Source organism: Miscanthus floridulus, chromosome 18, assembly GCF_019320115.1.
Source record: "Miscanthus floridulus cultivar M001 chromosome 18, ASM1932011v1, whole genome shotgun sequence".
Lineage (NCBI taxonomy): Eukaryota > Viridiplantae > Streptophyta > Magnoliopsida > Poales > Poaceae > Miscanthus > Miscanthus floridulus.
In genome coordinates, this window is record NC_089597.1 from 95,532,178 (window position 1) to 95,555,460 (window position 23,283).

The following is a 23,283-nucleotide window of genomic DNA, read 5'->3' on the forward strand; positions in this document are numbered from 1 at the left end:
GACTTGCCATGGTTCTTGCTGCAAAATTTTTATAAACTAATGAGTTCAGAGAATGTCAAAGTGTAGGAATCAGTAAACTGCCAATTTAATTATCTACTAGCAGTCTAGCACAGAGCAGAAGGGCGGGTCTAGTGCAAGCATTAGAGTCTTACCGCCTACGACCAGAAGGTTCTGAGTTCAAGTCGCGGTCTCCTTGCATTGCACAGGCGAGGATAAGGCTTGCCACTGACACCCTTCCTCAGACCCCACACAGAGCAGGAACTCTCTGCACTGAGTACGCCCTTTTTAAGTCTAGCATAGAGCATAAACAGAGCAGAAGCAGCTAAAACAGAGCATGGAGCACGAGCACCCTCTAGCCTAATAAACAAATCAAATTAGCAAAACAGTCAGTGCAATTAGCATATAAAACAAAGCAGTTAGCATATAAAATAGAGCAACAACAGCTAATGTACTACTCCATTTATATAGCATCTATAAATCAAAGCACAAGTAGACAAAGCAATAATTGTACCCATGTGATTGCTATCTGCTTTGTTTTATATGCAAACAAACAAAGCAGGAGATAGCCGCACATGCCACATGCAAGCTTTGGCCTTTTTAAGAGAGAAACAAAGAGAGGAGGAGGGATACCTGGTCCAGTGGAGGGCTGGCCTGAAGGCTGAGCAGAGCTTGGCATCGGGATAGCCATGGCTTGTCGCTAGGCAAAGTTGGGCACCGGTGAAGCCATCCTGGGTCTGCAGAAGAAGCAGGTCGTCCCAGTCCTCCTAGTCTATGCGGACGGACGCACGGGTCCGCATAGAGGAAGCAGAAGATGCAAGTGGACGCGTGCTGGAGGACGCGCGGCTCCAAGCGGACGTCCACGATGCGTGGCTCCGAGCGGGCCCTGGTCACGAGTGGGGAAGAAACACCAATAGGGCCTGCCTCTCCCTCTCTCTTCCCAATCCCCTCCCTCTCTCACAATCCCTCTCTATTCCCGCGTGATTTCCTTTGTACGCATGCGCTGGAAACGACGGAAGGCGGGAGAAGTCTCGCACAGGAGCGATTTCCTGTCCTAGGTCCCTTCCCTTTCCTACGTGCGGCTGCTCACGAGTATGGCGACCGCCTCAGGCTGGTTGGCGTCGCCCCAAACGCCTAATGCAAAAGGTGGATGCCTTAGACGCTGAGGCGGACGCCATACAATACCTGGCTAGGCAACCCCCGACGCCCAGACATTTCCGTCGCCTGGACGCGTAGAACATTGTGGGCATTGAAAACTTGATTGTTGAAAAACCGTTAGCATTCCAAGTACTGCATCACTTACAGTTTCACTTGGATTTGGAAATTCAATTTTCCTGTCAATGCGTCCAGGCCTCAGGAGGGCTTGATCCAAAATGTCTATCCTGTTTGTTGCCATGAGAACCTTAATCTTGTTCGTTGCTTCAAAACCATCAAGTTGGTTCAGAAGCTCAAGCATGGTGCGCTGAACCTCACTATCACCACTGCCACTTGACTCCATCCTAGCTGATCCAATGGAGTCTATTTCATCCATAAATATAATGGATGGTGCATGTTCCCTATCAAGACAAAATGAGATAATTAAGCATCTTGGAATATAACTATGCAACATTTATCGCAACAATTTATCTTAGAATCCCATTGAAGTAACACTAATGGTGATGAGTGATGATTTGACTGCAACATAAACTAAGAATGTGTACCTAGCCATCACAAAAAGTTCACAAACCATCCGGGAACCCTCTCCAATGTACTTCTGAACCAGCTCAGAACCAGACACCCTAATGAAGGTACAGTCTGTGTGATGAGCAACTTCACGAGCAAGTAATGTTTTTCCAGTACCTGGAGGGCCATAGAGAATGACACCCTGAAAGATGAATAGGATAAATATCAATATAGTATATAATATTATCCACAGAATAAATTACTTGATTGATACAAAAAAACACATATAAAGGTTCTGGTAAACAAACCCTAACCTTTGGTTGTGCAATCCCAAGACTCTCAAACAACTTAGGATGCTTTATTGGAGGCTCAATTACCTGAAGATTTAGTTATTAAGCCAGAGTGCTCACAGAAGGGCAAAACAACAAAATGTACTGTACGATGAAATTCTTTACACACCTCTTTGATCTCTTTAATTTGCTGATCAAGACCGCCAATCATATCATATGTAGAATTAGGAACTTTCTCAACCTTCATAAGGTTAACTAATGGATCGACTTTGCTGGGCAGAATAACATGAAGCATACAGCTCCCGCTTCGAAGAGCAACTCGTGTGGAAGGTGTGAGCTTTGCAATATCTATACTTTTATCAACATCAACAATATATTTGCCTTCTAGATGCACCTAAGAGATTGCCATAACCAGTTAGATACAGTAGGATATGTGGAAACTCAGTCCCATTCAAAACATACATGCTAATACAAATACATCTGCTATCATAATGATCATACTGTGGACTATGTAAAAACAAAGAAACCAGAGAGAAGAGGCACAGTAAATTGGTATCAGCTTGAATTATTGCTATTTTTCACGGAAATTATAAGTAGAATATCATGACAAATAATGAGTGTTCGATCCTGAAATCTATGATAAGCACCATTCCAGTTTCTATAATATTCCCTAATATTTGCATAGACCAAGTACTAGATATTTGCATAACATCTATCCTTGTTCGCGTGCATTATTTTTTTACAGCATACTTTGGATTAGAAAGGATGTATTTGTTCCTTTTCACATATAGCCAAGAATGAAATATTGTGCTTCTTCCATTATGCCAAAGCAAGACTGGGATGTTCATAAGCCACATTTAAAAACCAAAGAAAGAGAAGAGATGTACCTTTACTAGAACCTTCGACTTGCTCATCACCTTCACAACCTCACCAACATGTGAACCTGGTTCCTGAAGCAAATGCAACTCTTGTTAAGTAATCTGCTGCTCTTCTCTATACGCGTGGTAGGGGCAAGCGCTGAAAGGGCTCCCATGCTGTGACACTGTAGCCACGGCAGGGGTAGGCGCCGAAAGGCTCTCCTGCCACACTGTAGCCATAGCAGAGGCAGATGCTAAAGTCAGCCCTACTATCACATCTAGTCTCTGTAGCAGCCTGGCATGTCTGTGCACTAGGATTAGATGGGTAGAATTGTATATATTGCTTCCCACTGCAACTCAGTAAAGAGAGCGAGTTCAGTTTTGCTATCTCCTCTACAGAGCTCCGGCCAACGCTGGTGCTTGTGATGTGTGTGCACACTCTGTTCTCCCTCCCTTCTTCTACTTCTAGCCATAGCGTGTGGTCGGCAACGACGGTGAGCGGTCGGCTCACCCGTGCTGGAGATTCAGGGGCCAACAAATGGTATCAGAGCTGTACAAGCACCATCGCTGGACTAACAGCTGGCGATGATGGATGATTTGGAGATGGACAACAGCAGCGGCACTGCTCTGGTTGCCTAGCCATGATAGGAGGTTAGCGGTACCAGTTGGCCGCCACTGACTCGCACCCACTATGATGAGTGGGCGGTGACCATGAAGGCCAAGCTCAGAGCCCGACGGCTCTAGAATACTATTGATAAGGGCACCGATAATAAAGAAGATGACATATCAACATTAGAGGCTATCCTCACTATTGTGCCAGCGAAGTATAGGGAGCCATTGGGGGGCAAAGAACTCTACTAAGAAGGCGTAGGAGGCCATTGCAGCGATGCGCATCGGTTTTGACCGCACAAAAAAGGCGACGGCCTAGCTGCTAAAGTAGGAGTATGCCAACCTCAGGTTCAAGGATGGTGAATCAGTGGAGGACTTCTCCCTTCACCTGTAGTCGCTCATCAGCAAGCTGAAGAGCCACGACGTCACCATCGACGAAGAAGAGACGGTCTCCAAGTACCTCTACTCCGTGCCGGTGAAGTACATTCAGATCGCTCTCTACATAGAGATGATGCTGGACTTGTCCACCCTCACCATTGAGGATGTGACAGGCCATCTGTGGATGGTGGATGAGCACATGGAATAGGCCACAACAATGACAGACAGCGGCAAGCTGCTGTTGATAGAGGAGGAGTGGGCTGCCCGGAGGAACTCTGGGGAAGCCTCCTCCAGCCGCGGTGGCGATGGCAAGCGCCACGGCATGGCTTCTTCTTCAAAGAAGAAGAAGGTCGACCCTAACGCCTGCCGACGCTGTGAGAAAACAGGCCATTGGACAAAGGAGTGCCTAAATCGCAAGCAGAAGAAGAAGGCTGAGGCTCATTTAGCGTAGGCTGATGAGGATGATGAGGCCACTCTCCTGATGGTGACATTCTATGCACTGCACGATGTTGAGGCGAAGGAGAAGGGAGAGGTGATGGTAGTGGAAGGACACGGCAAGGCTCTGAAGGCTATCAACCTCGACAAACCGCACACCTAAGTCCACCTCGGACATGTGGGTGGTGGATAGGAGCAGCGGTGGTACCTAGACTCTGGCATCAGCAACCACATGACTGACTCCAAGTGAAAGCATCTAGGCCCCTAGTTGGATTTCGGTGATTAATGTCAATACAAGATTACTATGACTAACGTGTATTTTGCAGAGGCAATTAAGTTAGGTCATGGTAATGGAGATCGATTGGGCAATCTAGTTTGTCATGCCCCTACGATGGAAATTGTTTCAGTTTTCAAAGGATGGACGATAAGATTAAGGATAACTAGTTCTAAGTGTCAATTGAAGTTGGAGAGACACTTAGAGTAGTTTAGGACTTTGTTTTTTCCTTTGGCCGTACTATGAAGGGGGGTATGAATGGGTAGCTTGACCTAGTTGAGTCTAGTGAGTTAGGTGTGGTGCACACTTGTTAAAACTAGCTCTAGGTAGCTCTTATGAATGCCTAAGATCCTTTGGAGCAAACTTCATTCACATATGATCGAGAGTTGGAAGTGAATGGAGGGTCAAATACTGACCGGACGCTGGCTCCGGTGCGACCGGACGCTGGCCGCAGGGTCCGGTCAGTTCATTTGACTGAGGAGAACAAGTCTGGTGTGACTAGACGCTGGAAGGTCAATGTGACCAGACGCTGAGGGCCAGCGTCCGGTCGACTCTAGTAAGGGTCCAGACTTGAGAACGTGTGACCGAACACGTCCGGTCAGTGGTGACTGGACCCTGAGTATCCAGCATCCGATCGATTACACTAAGCATCCAAGAGCGACCAGACACGTCCGGTCAGTACTGACTAGACCCTGACTGCGTCTGGTCATCACATGAAAACTGTTGCATAGGTTGAACTAATCGGAGTGTCTAGTCAAAATGATCGGAGCGTTCGGTCACCCTGTAGAAGCTCATAACGGTTTGTTTTTCAGGCTGCCTTATAAATAGAAGCTCCACTCGTGTGTGGAGGCACTTTTGCTCATTCCAACAGCTGAAAAACATGTTTGTGAGTGCCAAGAAGAGCAAGGTCCTAGTGAGGTGTTTGTGATTTGAGAATCCAAGAGTGAAACCTCATTAGTGAATCAAGAGTAGACAAGTGTGCATCCATCTTCTCATTAGGCTTCACGTGGTCAAGTGAGAGTTCGTGTTTGTTACTCTTGGTGATCGCCATCACCTAGATGGCTTGGTGGTGATTGGGAGCTTGGTGATCACCTGGCGGAGCTTGTGGGTGACCCAACTTAAGTTGTGAGCGGCTTTGGGTGATTCGCCGTGATGGAGTGTCGAAGAATCAACTCGTAGAGAGCACTTGATCCTTGCACAGATCAAGGGGAGCTACACCCTTGCACGGGTGCTCCAACGAGGACTAGTGGAGAGTGGCGACTCTCCGATACCTTGGCAAAACATCACCGCGTTCCTCTCTCCATTTACTTTGAGCATTTACTTTGAGCATTTACTTTGAGTATTTACTTTGAGCAAATTCAATACTTGTCTTTACATTCGTAGAATTGCTATGCTAAAGTAAGTTTGGAACATAGGTTGCAAGTCTTTGTGCATAAATTTGATAGAAACACTTTTCTAGGCATAAGGGGTTAATTGGGCTATCCATAGGATTTGATTATTGCAAGAAAATTTAGAATTAGCCCAATTCACCCCCCTCTTGGGCATCTTGATCCTTTCAATTGGTATCAGAGCCTTGTGCTCATGTTTTTAAGCCTAACCGCTTAGAGCAAGATGTCTCACGGGGATGGACCTCCTCCTATCTTTGAGGGGGATGATTTTCCATATTGGAAAATTCACATGGAGGCTTACCTAGAAGCTCTAGATGTTGGAATTCTTAGAGCCGCCTCTCAAGGGTTCCCAACACCTAAGAATGCCGCACAACTTCAAGGCGATGAAGTAAACTATGAAAAATGGAATGTAAAGGCTCGCAACACCATCTTTAGAGGCCTTTGCAAAGATGTGTTCAATCGTGTAAGGAACCACAAAGACGTCCATGCACTATTGTCAGACGTTTGTGCGCTCCATGAGGGAACCAAGAGTGAGCATGAGGAACGCTATCATCTTGTGATTAAAAAGCTAAACTCTTTTGAGATGCTTCCCAAAGAGAGTGCTAATGAAATGTATTCTCGTTTAAATGTTCTTGTAGAGGAAGTCAATGGGCTTAGACTTACTCAAATGTCACCATCCGATGTTGTGAGAAAGATCTTGAGTGTCCTCCCCATTGACAAATATGGGCACATTGTGACCGTGCTACATCAAGGTGATCTTTCCACCGCTACACCGACACAAATCTTGGGAAAGATCAATGCTCATGAGATGTACATGCACATCACACCACAAGATGGCTCATCCTCTACAAAGAAGAAAGAGAAGGACTTAGCATTCAAAGCTAGCCAAGATAAGGGCAAGGTAAGACTTGAGTATGAGAGCTCAAGTGATGAAGATGATGAAGAAATTCTTGCTCTCATGGTGAAGAAGACCGCCAAGATGCTAAAGAAGCTAAACAAGAGTGGTATCAAGTTTGACGACAAGAAGAAGAAGTTCTTCACTAGCTCAAGAAGAAAGCCAATCTTCGAGATGGATTGCTACAATTGTGGCAAACTTGGCCACCTAGCTCATCAATGCACAAAGCCCAAGAAAGACAAGTTCAAGAACAAGGGCAAGAAAGATGATTCAAGTGATGAAGATGAAAAGAAAAAGAACAAGCCATACAAGAAGAGAGATGGCAAAAAGAGAGACTTCTACAAGAAGAAGAAGAGTGGCAAGGCCTATATTGTTGGTGATTGGCTCACAGACATTGATTCATCAAGTGGATCATCCGATGATAAGAGTGACAATGAGAAGGTGGCTGCCATTGCTATTGATCTTGCATCCTCAGCGCCACCATCGCCATCATCCTCTACACACCTATGCCTTATGGCCAAGGGTGAATGCAAGGTAACTAAGAGTGATGATAGTAGTGATGATGAGCAAGCTAGTGATGATGATAGTGATAGCGATGATGATTCACCCACATATGATGATCTCGTCAAAATATTAAGAAAATACACTAAGATCATTAGAAAGAGTAGAGTTACAAATGAAAAACTTGATGCTAAAAATGATTCACTCTTAGCTAAGTGTGATACATTGGAAAAGGCTAATGATGAGCTCAAAGAAACAAATGACTCTATATCATCCAAACTCAAGGAGCTCAAATCTTCTAAGAAAGAGCTTAAAGATAAACATGATAAACTTGAGTGGGTGCACAATGAGCTTATCATTAGTCACAACAAGCTAAAAGATGAATATACAACTCTAAAGATCAATTATGATACCCTTATTATTGCACAAGAATTCTTACCAAATGAGCCACATGTTGCTACTAACCATGTTGTTAAGATTGATATAGCTACCTCATGTGATGATTTAATTGATGAGAGCATTAAGCATGGATCTAGTAGCAAAGGCAAGCAAGTGGTTGAGTGCAATGACTATGATAAGTATGTCAAGCTCAAGAGTGACCATGAGAAGCTCATGAAAGATCTTGAAGAGATGAAAAGTCACAACACCATTGTGCTAGAAACTCTTGATCATGACAAAGAGTTGATCCTTGAGAATGAGAAGCTCAAAGAAGAAAACAAGAAACTCAAGGAAGAGAAGAACAATGATATTCTCAAGGAAGAGAACAAGAAGCTCAAGATGGAGAAAGAGCATCTCAAGGTGGGATTGAGCAAGTTTGCTAGAGGCAAGCATCTCCAAAGTGAGCTACTCATGAATACCGTCATGAAGATGGATAGAAGTAGCATTGGATATATGGCAAGTGTAGAGAAGAAGAAGGCTCAAGCTCAACACCAACAATCAAAGCCAAAGCTAAAGCCAAAGAGATGTTTTGAGTGTGGACAAGAAGGCCATTTTGCTCATGAGTGTCAAACTCCACCACCACAACCCTTGCCCAAGCATGCTAGACCTTTTGCTTTCAATGCTCACTACATGCTTAGAAAAGATTCTAGTGGAAAGATGAAAGTCATATTCTTAGGACCCCCCAACAAGAGTAGGCCTAAGAAGATTTGGGTGGCTAAGTCACTTGTTGATAAAGTGAAGGGCCCTCAACAAGTTTGGATCCCTAAAGCTTGAATCTCTTGTGTGTAGGTGAACTACAAGACCGGTGGAAGTCATTGAGTTATTGATAGTGGTTGCACTCAACATATGACCGGTGATCCTCGTATGTTCACCTCACTAGATGAAGAGGTAGATGGACAAGAGAAAATAACATTTGGAGATAATTCAAAGGGCAAGGTTAAAGGATTGGGCAAAGTGGCAATATCAAATGATCATTCCATCTCCAATGTGCTCTATGTTGCATCATTGAGTTTCAACTTGCTATCCATTGGGCAATTATGTGATCTTGGCTTCCAATGCTTATTCACCAAGAAGGAGGTTGTTATATCCAAAGTAGATGACAAACAAGTAATATTCAATGGATTTAGATACAACAACTTATATCTAGTTGACTTCACCTCCAAAGATGCAAACTTGAAGACTTGCCTATTCACCAAAACAACACTTGGGTGGCTATGGCATAGAAGACTTGCTCATGTTGGGATGAGCTCACTCAAGAAGCTTATGAAGAATGATTTGGTGAGAGGGTTGAAGGATGTGAAGTTTGAGAAGGACAAGCTTTGTAGTGCATGTCAAGCCAGCAAGCAAGTTGCAAACACTCATCCAACCAAAGCTTTCATGTCAACCACAAGAGTGCTAGAACTCCTACACATGGATTTATTTGGACCAACAACATATAAGAGTTTGGGAGGAAATCTCTATTGTCTTGTGATTGTGGATGACTATTCAAGGTATACATGGGTGTTCTTCCTTCATGACAAATCCGAAGTTGCATCTTGTTTCAAGAAGTTTGCTAAGAGAGCTCAAAATGAATTTGAAGTGAAGCTCAAGAAGATAAGAAGTGACAATGGCAAAGAGTTTGACAACACAAACATAGAAGCTTGTTGTGATGAAGTTGGAATCAAACATGAGGTCTCCGCAACCTATACTCCTCAACAAAATGGTGTATTTGAGAGGAAGAACCAGACTTTGATCACTCTTGTAAGGACAATGCTAGATGAGTACAACACCCCCAAAGCTCTATGGGCGGAAGCAATCAACACCGCATGTTATGCATCCAACCGCCTATTTCTTCAAAAGTTCCTTGTCAAGACACCGTATGAGTTGCTCAATGGGAAGAAGCCGGACGTCTCCTTCTTTAGGGTGTTTGGTTGCAAGTGCTACATCTACAAGAAGCGGCAATACCTAGGGAAGTTTCAAAGACATTGTGATATATGTTTTCTTGTTGGTTACTCATTGAAGTCCAAAGCATATAGAGTATCATGCCACCGGCTTGGTTGAAGAAACATATGATGTGGAATTTGATGAATCTAACGGCTCCCAAGGAGCACATGAGAATCTTGATGATGTAGGTGATGAACCATTGAGGGAGGCTATGAAGAACATTCCGGTGGGAGACATCAAGCCAAAAGATGATGAAGATGATGTACAAGTCATTAACCAACCTTCTTCATCAAATGTACCACAAGATGGTGAAAAAGATGGGAGAGTGGAAAATGAAGATACTCATATCTCTCATGAGCAAATGGTGGTACAAGCACAAGATGTTGATGCTCCACAACCTCCTCCTCAAGTGGTCAATAGAAGAAACACACCTCTCCTACAAGATCATCCACAAGATCTCATCATAGGGAGTCCATCAAAGGGTGTGATGACTCGATCTCAAAAACTTCATTTATTGCTCATCACTCTTTTGTCTCTTGCTATGAGCCTACCAAGGTAGAAGAAGCTCTTAAAGATCCGGATTGGATCAATGCCATGCATGAAGAGTTGAACAACTTCACTTGCAATGAAGTTTGGACTCTTGAAGAGCGACCAAAAGGTGCAAGAGTCATTGGAACGAAGTGGGTGTTCCACAATAAGCAAGATGATCAAGGTGTTGTTGTGAGTAACAAGGCAAGACTAGTTGCAAAGGGGTTCTCTCAAGTTGAAGGTTTGGATTTTGGAGAGACCTTTGCACCGGTTGCAAGATTAGAAGTCATCCATATCCTTCTTGCATATGCATCACATCATGAAATGAAACTATATCAAATGGATGTGAAAAGTGCATTTTTAAATGGCTTTATAAATGAACTAGTCTATGTTGATCAACTTCCCGGGTTTGAAGACCCTAGATATCCTAATCATGTTTATAGGTTGTCCAAGGCACTATATGGGCTTAAGCAAGCCCCAAGAGCTTGGTATGAGCGCCTTTGGGACTTCCTCATTGAGAAGGGCTTCACCATTGAGAAGGTCGACACCACACTATTCACCAAGAAGCTTGATGGGCATATCTTCATTTGTCAAGTATATGTTGATGATATCATCTTTGGATCATCAAATAAAGACTCATGCAAAGAATTTGGTGAATTGATGTCGAAGGAGTTTGAGATGTCAATGATTGGTGAGCTTACATTCTTTCTTGGTTTTCAAGTCAAGCAAATGAAAGAAGGCATCTTCATCTCTCAAGAGAAATACACAAAAGATCTTCTCAAGAGATTCAAGATGGATGAATGTAAGCCAATCAAGACACCAATGCCTACAAATGGACATCTCGACCTAGATGAGGGAGGTAACCCGGTTGATCAAACTCTCTACCGTTCTATGATTGGTAGCTTGTTATATTTAACCGCATCTAGGCCCGACATCATGTTTAGTGTGTGTATGTATGCTAGATTTCAAGCTAGTCCTAAGGAAACACATTTAATTGCCGTAAAAAGAATCCTTAGGTATCTTAAGCACACACCAAGCATTGGTCTTTGGTATCCCAAAGGAGCTTTATTTGAATTAATTGGCTATTCTGATTTGGATTACGCTGGATGCAAAGTTGATAGAAAGAGCACATCCGGAGGGTGCCATTTGCTTGGTAGATCACTTGTGTCTTGGTCCTCCAAGAAACAAAATAGTGTGGCTTTGTCCACCGCCGAAGCGGAATACATTGCCGTGGGTGCTTGTTGTGCACAAATATTATACATGAAACAAACTTTGCTAGACTATGGAGTAGTTCTAGAGAAAGTACCTCTTTTGTGCGACAATGAAAGTGTGGTAAAACTTGCAAATAATCTGGTTCAACACTCTGGCACCAAGCATATAGATATCTGCCATCACTTTCTAAGAGATCTGTGGCTAAAAATGATATATCACTAGAAGGTGTAAGATCCGAAGATCAATTAGCGGATATCTTCACTAAACCGCTAGATGAGGCTACATTTTGTAGATTGCGGAATGAGCTCAATGTACTTGATTTTAGTAACTTCACTAAAAATTGAGCTTGTGTTGTCCCTTGTATTCATTGTAATATACAACATGTTTAATTTGTGGCAATGCATATAGGGCTTGTCTAACATGGTTAAGATAACCACCGAAAAGCGTGTGAAGAAGCTTAGCCTTGGATCAAACTTGACAAGCAACTAGATTTACTTACAAGTATTGCATATGCATGAATGTTGTTTTGTCGTTTTGTTCCATTTGCCCTCTTGTTGCCTATTTTCTTAAAAAGAATTATAGCCTAAGGCAAAATATTTGAAAAATATAAGGGTTTGAGAGAGGTCACTCACATCAGTCCCAATTGGTGTTTATTTGGATTTTATTCATGTTGGGACTTGATTGGGAACAGGCAGCGCGAAGGAAGGTTGAAGGTTTGCTAGAAAAAGTGCACTGGACGCTGCACCGGACGCTGCTGTCCAGCGTCCGGTCAGTTCACAGGAGATGAACTGCTGCCGAAGGAGTGACCGGACGCTGCGTCTGTGCATCCGGTCAAGTGGACCTTCAGCGTTCGGTCGATCAAAGGAAGGAAAGGCAGTACTGACCGGACCCTGCCTGCGTCTGGTCATGGACCACCGGACGCGTCCGGTCCCGATTCCAGAGGATTTGGACCTCTCTAGAATCGACCGGACGCTGGGTGGTAGCGTCCGGTCGCTACCACCGGAGCGTCCGGTTAGTGGATCTCGCGCGGTTTCAAGACTCTTTTCTCTGTTTCCTAATCTATCGCGTGTGGGAAACTATTTAACCACAGCCGTACCCTGTTTCGCCCTTCACCTCGCCTTTGCCCTAGCCAGCGCTGTCGCCTCCTGCGCCTCCACTGCTCGCCAGCTGCGCGCCGCCGTGCTACTGCCTCGCCACGCCACTGCAACACTGTGCCAGCCACCTCACATCCAAGCTCGCCGTGCCGCCATCCAGCTAGTTCTGCCCGTGTCTTCCTGCGTGCCACCATGCCAGCACAGCCCGCGCCGCCGCAGCTCACGCACCACCACGCTCGCTCGGCCCTCTCACCACCTCTCCGCCCAAGCCGAGCCCGCTGAGTTCTTTAGCGCCATTGCCAAGGCTGCTGGTCATCACGCCGTGTGCCCTAGCCCTACCACCTCCTTGATTGGTAAGGCAAGATTTATTTTTCAATCTTGATCTCTACAATTGTGACCTAGATCAAATTTTCAATGCACTGATTCCCCATTGCATTTAGGGCTTTTGACCTAACCCTAGCCGGTTCCGAGATTCCCCACGTGACATCTTATCTTTTCTCGGATCGCTGATCGTCAGGTAGAAAGCCATTCGATTCAAATTCGCATCTATATTGCTTTCTCTATTAGGGTTTCGCATCTATTAGACATATGGTATTTATTTGTATATCCATCTATTCTATCATGCAGCGAGTCGGTTCCGTTGTGGTTCTTCTGGCAGTTGGCAGTCAACTCGAAGCCAAGCTCGCGAGTAAGGATCGAGGCCAAGCCTTGAAAGCGGCAGTTTGATAGTTGATCTTCATCAGCGGTAGTTCACCATCTTGTCAGTTCAGATGGCTCGCACCAAGAACGTTGGTGGTGGCCCAGGTGATGGTGATCGGAGGCCCCCGCCTCGCCAGCCAGCCGGATCGAAGGGCAAGTCAACCAAGCAGGTGACATCCAAGAAGTGGAAGTACCCCAACACAGAGACAGCGAGAGCAGTAGCTGTTGTAGAGGCCGCAGAGAGTGCCAAGAGAGGTGGTGCCCGCAGTAGAGTTGTCATTGTAGATCAGCCAGTTTCACCAGCAGTCAAAGCTGTGATTAAGGAGGTTGAGCGTCATCATAGTAGTCTAGCTAGGACTGCCACGTTTGCAGGATGATGGGTTGCCATTGAGGAGGGTCCGTCAGCACAACAGTAGCCCCCACCAGTAGAGCCTTAGCTAGCCTAGGAGACTCAGGAGGGCGAGCAGGCATAGTAGACTCAGTAGGCCGAGGAGACAGAGCCAGCACCCCAGCTTCGCCGCTCTGGACGGACCTGTGTACCAGTCTCATCGAGGCTGCCGACACAGCGGAGGGGATCACGTCCTCCACCTAGACCACAGGGTCCACCTCTAGTGGTACACCTCGACTTGAGGGCCACTACCGCCAGGCAGGTTCAGTAGCTGTGTTTTGTTGAGTTTAAGGTTTGGTTTCCTCCGAGGAGGGATGAGAGAGCAGCTGAGGGTTTCTACATGCCACTACAGGAGGATTTCTACAATGCTTATCTCAACAGTGGGGCAGTGTTCAGATCTCAGAGAGTCTATCAGATAGAGTCTATTGTGGCAGCAGCCGGAGAGAGCATTCAGCCATACTTATCATATTTGCCAGGACTAATAGATTTGATTGGACGGACGGGGATATATGTACCATCTTGGGTTCATCAGTTTTATGCTTCACTCTTCATCGATCCACATCATAGGTTTATTCACTTTGCTTTCAGAGGCAAAGACTACAGAGTGATGAGTGGTAGGGCTAGAGAGATACTAAGGCTATAGGAGCAGCCTATCAAGATGCATGAGGTTTGTTATGGACAGCAGGGGCCTCCCAGGCGTCCTCATGGAGGGCTGGTGCCCCCTACAGATTTAGTGCGCCATTGCTTCAAGGAGCCCTTTGGTGAGGGGTCGAGCAGGAACCCCAGTGACTTGACTCCTACAGCGAGAGTGCTAGAGGCTATCATCAGGAGGACACTGCTTCCCAGGTTGGGATACAGGGAGGGCCTGACACGCTTATAGCTCTGGCTTCTCAATGCCATCATGCAGCAGACATTATTTGATATCTGGGATCTCCTGCTTTCAGAGATGGAGGACACAATAGCTGAGGGATTCAAGGGTCGCAGGCAGCTTCCCTATGCTCACTGGATCATGTTCCTCATCCGCAGAGTTGTGCTTGATAAGCCCCTGGTATGATGGATGAGTATACAGGTGCCACCATAGAGTTCCCAGCTTACAACCTATCACAGAGGATCAGACACACCACTCCTCAGGCACCCAGATAGCCTAGCCATCGTCCTAACATGCCAGAGTCCGCAGCTCAGCAGGATGAGATCTTTAGAGGGATTGCAGCCACTGAGGAGGAGGAGCTAGAGGCATAGTAGGAGGTGAGTGAGTACAGTGACAGCTCTGACGATGACTACCTACCTATACCTCAGATGCCTCCATGCAGACACGATGTAGAGGCCGGTAGCTCCAGTTCTGCTCCACCTGCTCCGCAGACAGACCCTGCTCTCATTGCTATTCTTGAGCAGATGCAGCAGGATCTGACACGACAGGCATAGGAGATAGCTGCCAACTTCACACAGTTTCAGGCTCATCAGGACGAGTTCCAGCGGCAGCAGCAGCTCCTTTAGCACCAGCAGTTACTTATGCAGCAGCAGCTCATGGGATTCATGCAGCATGTAGTGACAGCCATTAGGGTCCCACTGCCACAGCCTTCGCCCCAGCTTACACAGCCTCCTACCACTTTGATGACTCCAGTAGTACAGCCTAGTGGGCTCTAGAGTTAGGGACAACCTCTAGCTCAGTTTGCTTCACCTCTTGTATAGGTGTCCCAGTGGTTAGCCTCACCCGTGGTAGCCCTGCAGTTCACTCCACTTCAGATGGGCTTCACACCAGAGCAGTCTTCCTCACTATTCATGCCTAAGACGTTAGTCTCTAGGAGTCTTGGAGCATCCTTCAATGAGTTGACCAGCATGCCTACTCTGCCTCATATGCATACCGCCGGTCTGTCTGTAGCAGCTCTAGTCATAGTGACTACTCAGAGGCTCCCCTCGTTTGTCGCCTCGTCAGATCCTACGACAGACATACTAGCAGCTTCACAGGCAGCACCAGCCCCAGCTCAGACCTAGACCGCTTCAGCGACACTTCCTGCCATAGAGGGTCAGTCAGTTCAGAGCTCAGGGTCAGATGATGATGGTGCCCAGTTCTAGCTTGCCCCATGTTCTTCAGCACCCGGCTCATCCGCTGCAGCCCCGCCGACCGACCCCTAGGTTTTGGTGTTTGACGCCAAAGGGGGAGAGGGAGTTCAGTATGTAGTCTCAGGGGGAGCTACATTTAGGGGGAGCTAGTTATATAGTATTAGCTTATTATATACATTTGGAGTTTTATTTGTGTGATACACTATTACTTATGCATTCGTGTGTTTACTATCATGCATACTATTATATATATGTGATAGTGCTATCTACGTGATTGTGATATATGACATGTGTGATTTCTACTTTACATTATCTATATGTCATATCACTTGTGGTATGCTCATTTGCTTTTGCTTCCGCATTTATACTTCGAAGCAAATGAGCTTTGTTACTTGTACTCATGCTTAATTCATATCCTTTGAGTACATTGTGTTGGCTTGGGTCATATAAGCTTGCCTAACTCTTTTGTTCTTATCGACAAAAGCTTATATGAACCAAGCCCGTCAAAAACCTCACTCTTTAACATACTCGAGGTGGTATTGTCATCAATCACCAAAAAGGGGGAGATTGAAAGCATCTAGGCCCCTAGTTGGATTTTGGTGATTAATGTCAATACAAGATTACTATGACTAACGTGTGTTTTGCAGAGGCAATTAAGTTAGATCATGGTAATGGAGATCGATTGGGCAATCTAGTTTGTCATGCCCCTATGATGGAAATCGTTTCAATTTTCAAAGGATGGATGACAAGGTTAAGGATAACTAGTTCTAAGTGTCAATTGAAGTTGGAGAGACACTTAGAGTAGTTTAGGACTTTGTTTTTTCCTTTGGCCATACTATGAAGGGGGGTATGAATGGGTAGCTTGACCTAGTTGAGTCTAGTGAGTTAGGTGTGGTGCACACTTGTTAAAACTAGCTCTAGGTAGCTCCTATGAATGCCTAAGATCCTTTGGAGCAAACTTCATTTACATATGATCGAGAGTTGGAAGTGAATGAAGGGTCAAATACTAACCAGACGCTGGCTCCGGTGCGACCAGACGCTGGCCGTAGGGTCCGGTCAGTTCATTTGACTGAGGAGAACAAGTCTGGTGTGACCAGACGCTGAGGGCCAGCGTTCGGTCGACTCTAGTAAGGGTCCAGACTTGAGAAAGTGTGACCAGACGCGTCCGGTTAGTGGTGATCGGACCCTGAGTATCCAGCGTCCGGTCGATTATAGTAAGCATCCAAGAGCGACCGAACATGTTCGGTCAGTACTGACCGGACCCTGACTACGTCCGATCATCACATAAAAACTGTTGCGTGGGTTGAACTGACCGAAGCGTCCGGTCAAAACGATCAGAGCGTCCGGTCACCCCGCAGAAGCTCATAATGGTTCGTTTTTCAGGCTGCCTTATAAATAGAAGCTCCACTCGTGTGTGGAGGCTCTTTTGCTTATACCAACAGCTGAGAAACACATTTGTGAGTGCCAAGAAGAGCAAGGTCCTAGTGAGGTGTTTGTGATTTGAGAATCCAAGAGTGAAACCTCATTAGTGAATCAAGAGTAGACAAGTGTGCATCCATCTTCTCATTAGGCTTCGCATGGTCAAGTGAGAGTTTGTGCTTGTTACTCTTGGTGATCGCCATCACCTGGATGGCTTGGTGGTGATTGGGAGCTTGGTGATCACCCGGCGGAGCTTGTGGGTGACCCAACTCAAGTTGTGAGTGACTTTGGGTGATTCGCCACGACAGAGTGTCAAAGAATCAACTCGTAGAGAGCACTTGATCCTTGCGTGGATCAAGGGGGAGCTACACCCTTGCGCGGGTGCTCCAACGAGGACTAGTGGAGAGTGGCGACTCTTCGATACCTCGGCAAAACATCGCCGCGTTCCTCTCTCCATTTACTTTGAGCATTTACTTTGAGCATTTACTTTGAGTATTTACTTTGATCATTTACTTTGAGTATTTACTTTGAGCAAATTTAATACTTGTCTTTACATTCGTAGAATTGCTATGCTAAAGTAAGTTTGGAACTTAGGTTGCAAGTCTTTGTGCGTAAATTTGATAGAAACACTTTTCTAGGCACAAGGGGTTAATTGGGTTATCCGTAGGATTTGATTATTGCAAGAAAATTTAGAATTAGCCCAATTCACCCCCCCTCTTGGGCATCTTGATCCTTTCACCAAGGAAGCCTTCTCTGAACTCAATGGCAACGTGACTGGCATGGTGAAGTTTAGTGATGGCTCAAGGATGGCGATCCGAGGGCACGTCACCATCATCTTCAGGTGCTAGAACTATGAGCACCATGTGCTAACAGATGTATATTATATCATGCAGCTGTGTTCAAGCATTATCAGCATTGGCCAGCTGGATGAGCATGGTGGTGAGGTACTGATCAAGGACGGTGTCCTTAGGATCAGGGATTGGGAGTAGTTCCTTCTTGCCAAGGTGAAGAGGTCCCATAACTAGTTATACCTGCTCGACTTGAAGGTGGACCAGTCGGTGTGCCTGGCAGCACAGCACACCGAGGAGCCATGGCTGTAGCATGCTCAGTTTGGCCATCTCAGCTTCGACGCGCTCAGTTGGCTAGAGAAGATGGTCTGAGGGCTACCCCACATCAAGCACGTAGGCAAGCTATGTGACAGCTGCCTAGTCAGGAAGCAAAGGAGGCTACCATTCCCAAAGGTGGCCAAGTATCATGCGGTGGACGCTCTCAAGCTCATCCACGGTGATCTCTGTTGGCCAATCACGCCAGCCATAAACGGTGGTCGGTGGTACTTCCTCCTGCTCGTGGATGATTGCAGTCGCTATATGTGGTTGTAACTCTTGACAAGCAAGGATGAGGTGGTAGAGGCGATCAAGAAGTTCAAGGCACACGCAGAGGTGGAGAGCGGCAAGAAGTTGCGCATGCTACGGACTAATCGCGGCGGCGAATTCACTTCGGTGGAGTTCGCTACATACTATGCGGATCAGGGTGTGGTGCGACACCACACCGCGCCATACTAGCCATAGTAGAATGGCATGGTGGAGTTGTGGAACTAGACAGTGGTTGGCATGGCTTGATCCATGATGAAGGCGAAGAGCATGCCGATAAGGTTTTGGGGTGAGGCGGTGACCACGGCGATGTTCATCCTCAATCGCGCATCCACCAAGGCCCTGAAGAGCAAGACATCGTTCGAAGCTTGGTATGGGCACAAGTCGAGCATGTTCTTCCACCAGACATTTGGCTGCATCGGCCATGTTAGGAAGATGAAGCCGGTCCTCACCAAGCTAGAGGATAGGAGCATGAGGAAGGTACCAAGGTGTATCGGCTCTATGACCCACACAGAGGCAAGGTGGTTGTCTCGCACGACATCATGTTCAATGAGAAGGTGGCCTGGGACTAGGATAGTTCAGGCATGGGGGAAGCTAGCGGCTTCACCAGCACCTTCATCGTTGAACACTTGTCATCCACGGTGGTGGAGACGCTAGAGAGGAGGTACTGACCACTCCAGCAATAGAGTCGAGCACCCCTGGGGTGGTGCCAAGCACTCCAAGAGGGGTGCCGAGCACTCTAGGAGGGGTGCCAAGTGGTCCTGTAGTGGTGCTAACCATTCCAAGATGGGTGCCAAATGCTCCCATAGCGGAGCTGAGAAGTCTTGAAGTGGTGCCGACCATTGCAAGACTGGTGCCGAGCACTCCTATAGTGGTGCCTATCACTCTAGGAGTGGTGATGAGTGGTCTAGGAGTAGTGTCGAGCACTGCAGCTAGGGTGCCAAGCACTCTAGGTGCTATGCCAACCACTCCGATGGAACAGGGGACTCCATCGACGCCGATCGAGTTTGCCTCACTGAGTTCGTGGATGCCTTCTATGATGGTGAGGAGGTGTGGTTTCGTAGGCTGGACGACATCATCAGCAGCACAAGGCCCTTAGGCTTGGTGGAGAGGCTGGTCAATGACCCAGAGCTGCTTCTCGTCAGTTTAGAGGAACCACCCACGTTCACGCTGGCCAAGCGCGATGCGAATTGGCGATGAGCGATGCTGGAGGAGATGAATGTGATCGAGGAAAATGAGACTTGGGAGCTCAATGATCCACCTCCAGGATGTCGTTTGATCAGCCTGAAGTGGGTGTACAAGCTCAAGCAGGATGAGCATGGCACCATTGTCAAGCACAAGGCACGCCTCATCACCCAAGGCTTTGTCCAGCATGAGGGCATCGACTTTGAGGAAGTCTTTGTGCCGGTAGCGCGCATGGAGTCTGTCCGACTGCTGCTGGCTTTGGCAGCAGCGAAGGACTGGCGTGTTCATCACCTGGACATAAAATTGGCCTTCTGAAAGGATCAAGATGCCCTAGAGGGGGGTGAATTAGGCTAATTCTAAATTTTTGCAATAATTAAGCCCTACACTTAGCCCATTTCACCCCTTGTGTCTAGAATGTGTTTCTATTGTTCTCCCATACAAAAGTTTTGCACCCTAGGTTCCAATCCTACTCTAGCATGACAATTCTAGGAATGTAAAGACATAAAATGAGTTGCTTAAATGTAAATGCTCAAAATAAAGAGAGGAAAAGGAACACGATGATGTTTTCCTAAGGTATCGGAGAGTCGCCACTCTCCACTAGTCCTCGTTGGAGCACCCGCGCAAGGGTGTAGCTCCCCCTTGATCTACGCAAAGACCAAGTGCTCTCTATGGGCCAACTTAACTATCCGACCGAGCCTAGGCTTACCCAAGTAAGGCTTGCCAGAAGGATGTAAGGAGCTCAAGTTCAAAATAAAAAATTTCCTCGCTGTGAACCAAGTGTGCCCACTTAGAGTCTGACCACGAGAAAGGGAGATAATCTTCTTCAACTTTGAGAGGCATGAAGTCTTCCCATGAATAGATTAAAGAAAACACACTCACCGCAAGGTGAAGTGTGCCCACTTAGTCCCTGAGCCTGATAGTAGGTGATGTGGTCACATGGTGCCAGGGTCTTGAAAGTAGAAGAAAGATAGAAGACCAGCCGAACAGGCAACCAGTCCACGGGCTAAGCCCTAAAATAAAAAGTGCACATTCATTGCAAGGTGAAGTGTGCCTACTTAGTCCCCGAGTCTGACAATAGGTGACGTGGTCACGTGGTGCTCGGGTCAGAAACAACAGTAACCAGAAAAAAAGTCTCTAATATGGTGAGAAACCAAATCATAATGATGACATAGTCCCCAAGCCACAAGTGAAAATCTTGGATAAATCAAGAAGTGTCGATTACTCAAATCATGGAGAAAAAAACCGTAATGACTATATAGTAGAAATTACTAAGCCTTGATGATATTGTGGAGAGGTCGGTGAATATTCGGTGTGTAGTACCGAGTTGTGTCAAAAAATGGGCGATATGGGTCGTAATTGCTAGGCGTATATGTCATGCGCCAGTACCATCTCTCTAGGAGGTGATCTCGAATGTTGATTCAAACCAGATGGCGACCATCGAGCTGAAGACTAATGGATTTTTTATGATCAATTTGGATTGTTGCTTTAGAGTGTGCGTGTTGCACATAAACAAACCACAGCAACATGGGTTGCTAGGTAGATGTGCTTAGATGAGCCAACGATATTCTATCAATAATACTTGAAAGTAAGTCTAGTTGTTTGTCAAGTTTGATCCAAGGTTAAGCTTCTTCACATGCATTTTGACGGTTATCTTAACCATGTTAGACAAGCCCTAAGTGCATTACTAAAAATTAAACATGTTTTATATCACAATGCAATGCAAGGGACAACACAAGCTTATTTTTAGTGAAGTTACTAAAGTCAAGCATATTTAGCTCATTCCTCAACCGATAAAATGTAGCCTCATCTAGTGGTTTAGTGAAGATATCTACCAATTGATCCTCGGTACTTACACCTTCTAGTGATATATCATTTTTAGCAACATGATCTCTAAGAAAATGATGGTGGATATCCATGTGCTTGGTGCGAGAGTGTTAAACTGGATTATTAGCAAGCTTTACTGTGCTCTCATTGTCACACAAGAGAGGTATCTTTTCTAGAACTACACCATAGTCTAGAAGAGTTTGCTTCATGTAAAGAATTTATGCACAACAAGCACCCGCGGTAATATACTCTGCCTCGGCGGTGGACAATGCCACACTATTTTGCTTCTTGAAGGTCTAAGACACCAGTGATCTACCAAGCAAATGGCACCCTCCAGATGTGCTTTTTCTATCAATTTTGCAACCGGCATAATCTGAATCGGAATAGCCAACTAGTTAGAATCTAGCTCCTTTGGGATACAAAAGACCAATGCTTGGTGTGTGTTTAAGGTACCTAAGGATTCTTTTAACAGCAACCATGTGAGCCTCTTTAGGATTAGCTTGAAATCTAGCACACATACACACACTAAACATGATGTTGGGCCTAGATGTGGTCAAATATAATAAACTACCAATCATAGAACGGTAGAGAGTTTGGTCAACTAATTTACCTCCCTCGTCTAGATCGAGATGTCCATTAGATGGGATTGGTGTCTTGATTGGCTTACATTCATCCATTCTGAACCTCTTGAGAAGGTCCTTGATATATTTTTCTTGAGAGATGAAAATCTTCTCTCTCATTTGCTTAACTTGAAAACCAAGAAAGAATGTAAGCTCTCCAATCATAGACATCTTGAACTCCTTTGACATCAATTCACCAAACTCTTTGCAATAATCTTCATTTGATGAGCCAAATATGATATCATCAATATATACTTGACAAATGAAAATCTCTCCATCAAGCTTCTTGGTGAATAGTGTGGTATCGACCTTCCCAATGGTGAAGCCATTCTCAATGAGGAAATCCCAAAGGCGTTCATACCAAGCTCTTGGGGCTTGCTTAAGCCCATATAGCGCCTTGGACAACCTATAGACATGATTAGGATATCTAGGGTCTTCAAACCTAGGAGGTTGATCAATATAGACTAGTTCATTTATGAAACCATTTAAAAATGCACTTTTAACATCCATTTGATATAATTTCATTTCATGATGGGATGCATATGCAAGAAGGATATGAATGGCTTCAAGTCTTGCAACCGGTGCAAAGGTCTCTCCAAAATCCAACCCTTTAACTTGGGAGAACCCCTTTGTAACTAGCCTTGTCTTGTTCCTCACAATGATGCCTTGATCATCTTGTTTGTTGCAGAACACCCACTTTGTTCCAATGACTCTTGCATCATGTGGTCGCTCTTCAAGTGTCCAAACTTCATTCGGGTGAAGTTGTTCAACTCTTCATGTATGGCATTTATCCAATCTCGATCTTGAAGAGCTTCTTCTATATTTTTAGGCTCAATACAAGAAAAACAAATGAGTGATGTTCAATAAATGAAGCAAGTTTTTGAGAGCGAGTCATTACACCCTTTGAAGGACTCCCTATGATGAGATCTTGTGGATGTGCTTATAGTAGGGGTGAATTTCGTCTATCAACTACTTGAGAGGGAGGTTGTGGAGCATCAACATCTTGAGCTTATGCCACCATTTGATCATGGGAGACATGAGTATCTTCATTTTCTATTCTCCTATCTTTTATCATCATCTTGTGGCACATTTGATGAAGAGGGTGGATTAATCACTTATACATCATCTTCATCATCTTTGGGCTTGATGTCTCCAACTAGAATGTTATTCATGGCCTCCCTCAATGGTTCATCACCTACATCATCAAGATTCTCATGTGCTCTATGGGAGCTGTTA

At 45.6% G+C, this 23,283-nt stretch overlaps 1 pseudogene; it reads right to left on the bottom strand.

Moving 5' to 3' along the window:
* LOC136524219 (26S proteasome regulatory subunit 8 homolog A-like) overlaps positions 1 to 23,283 on the bottom strand; it is a 43,519-nt pseudogene that overhangs the window by 901 nt on the left and 19,335 nt on the right.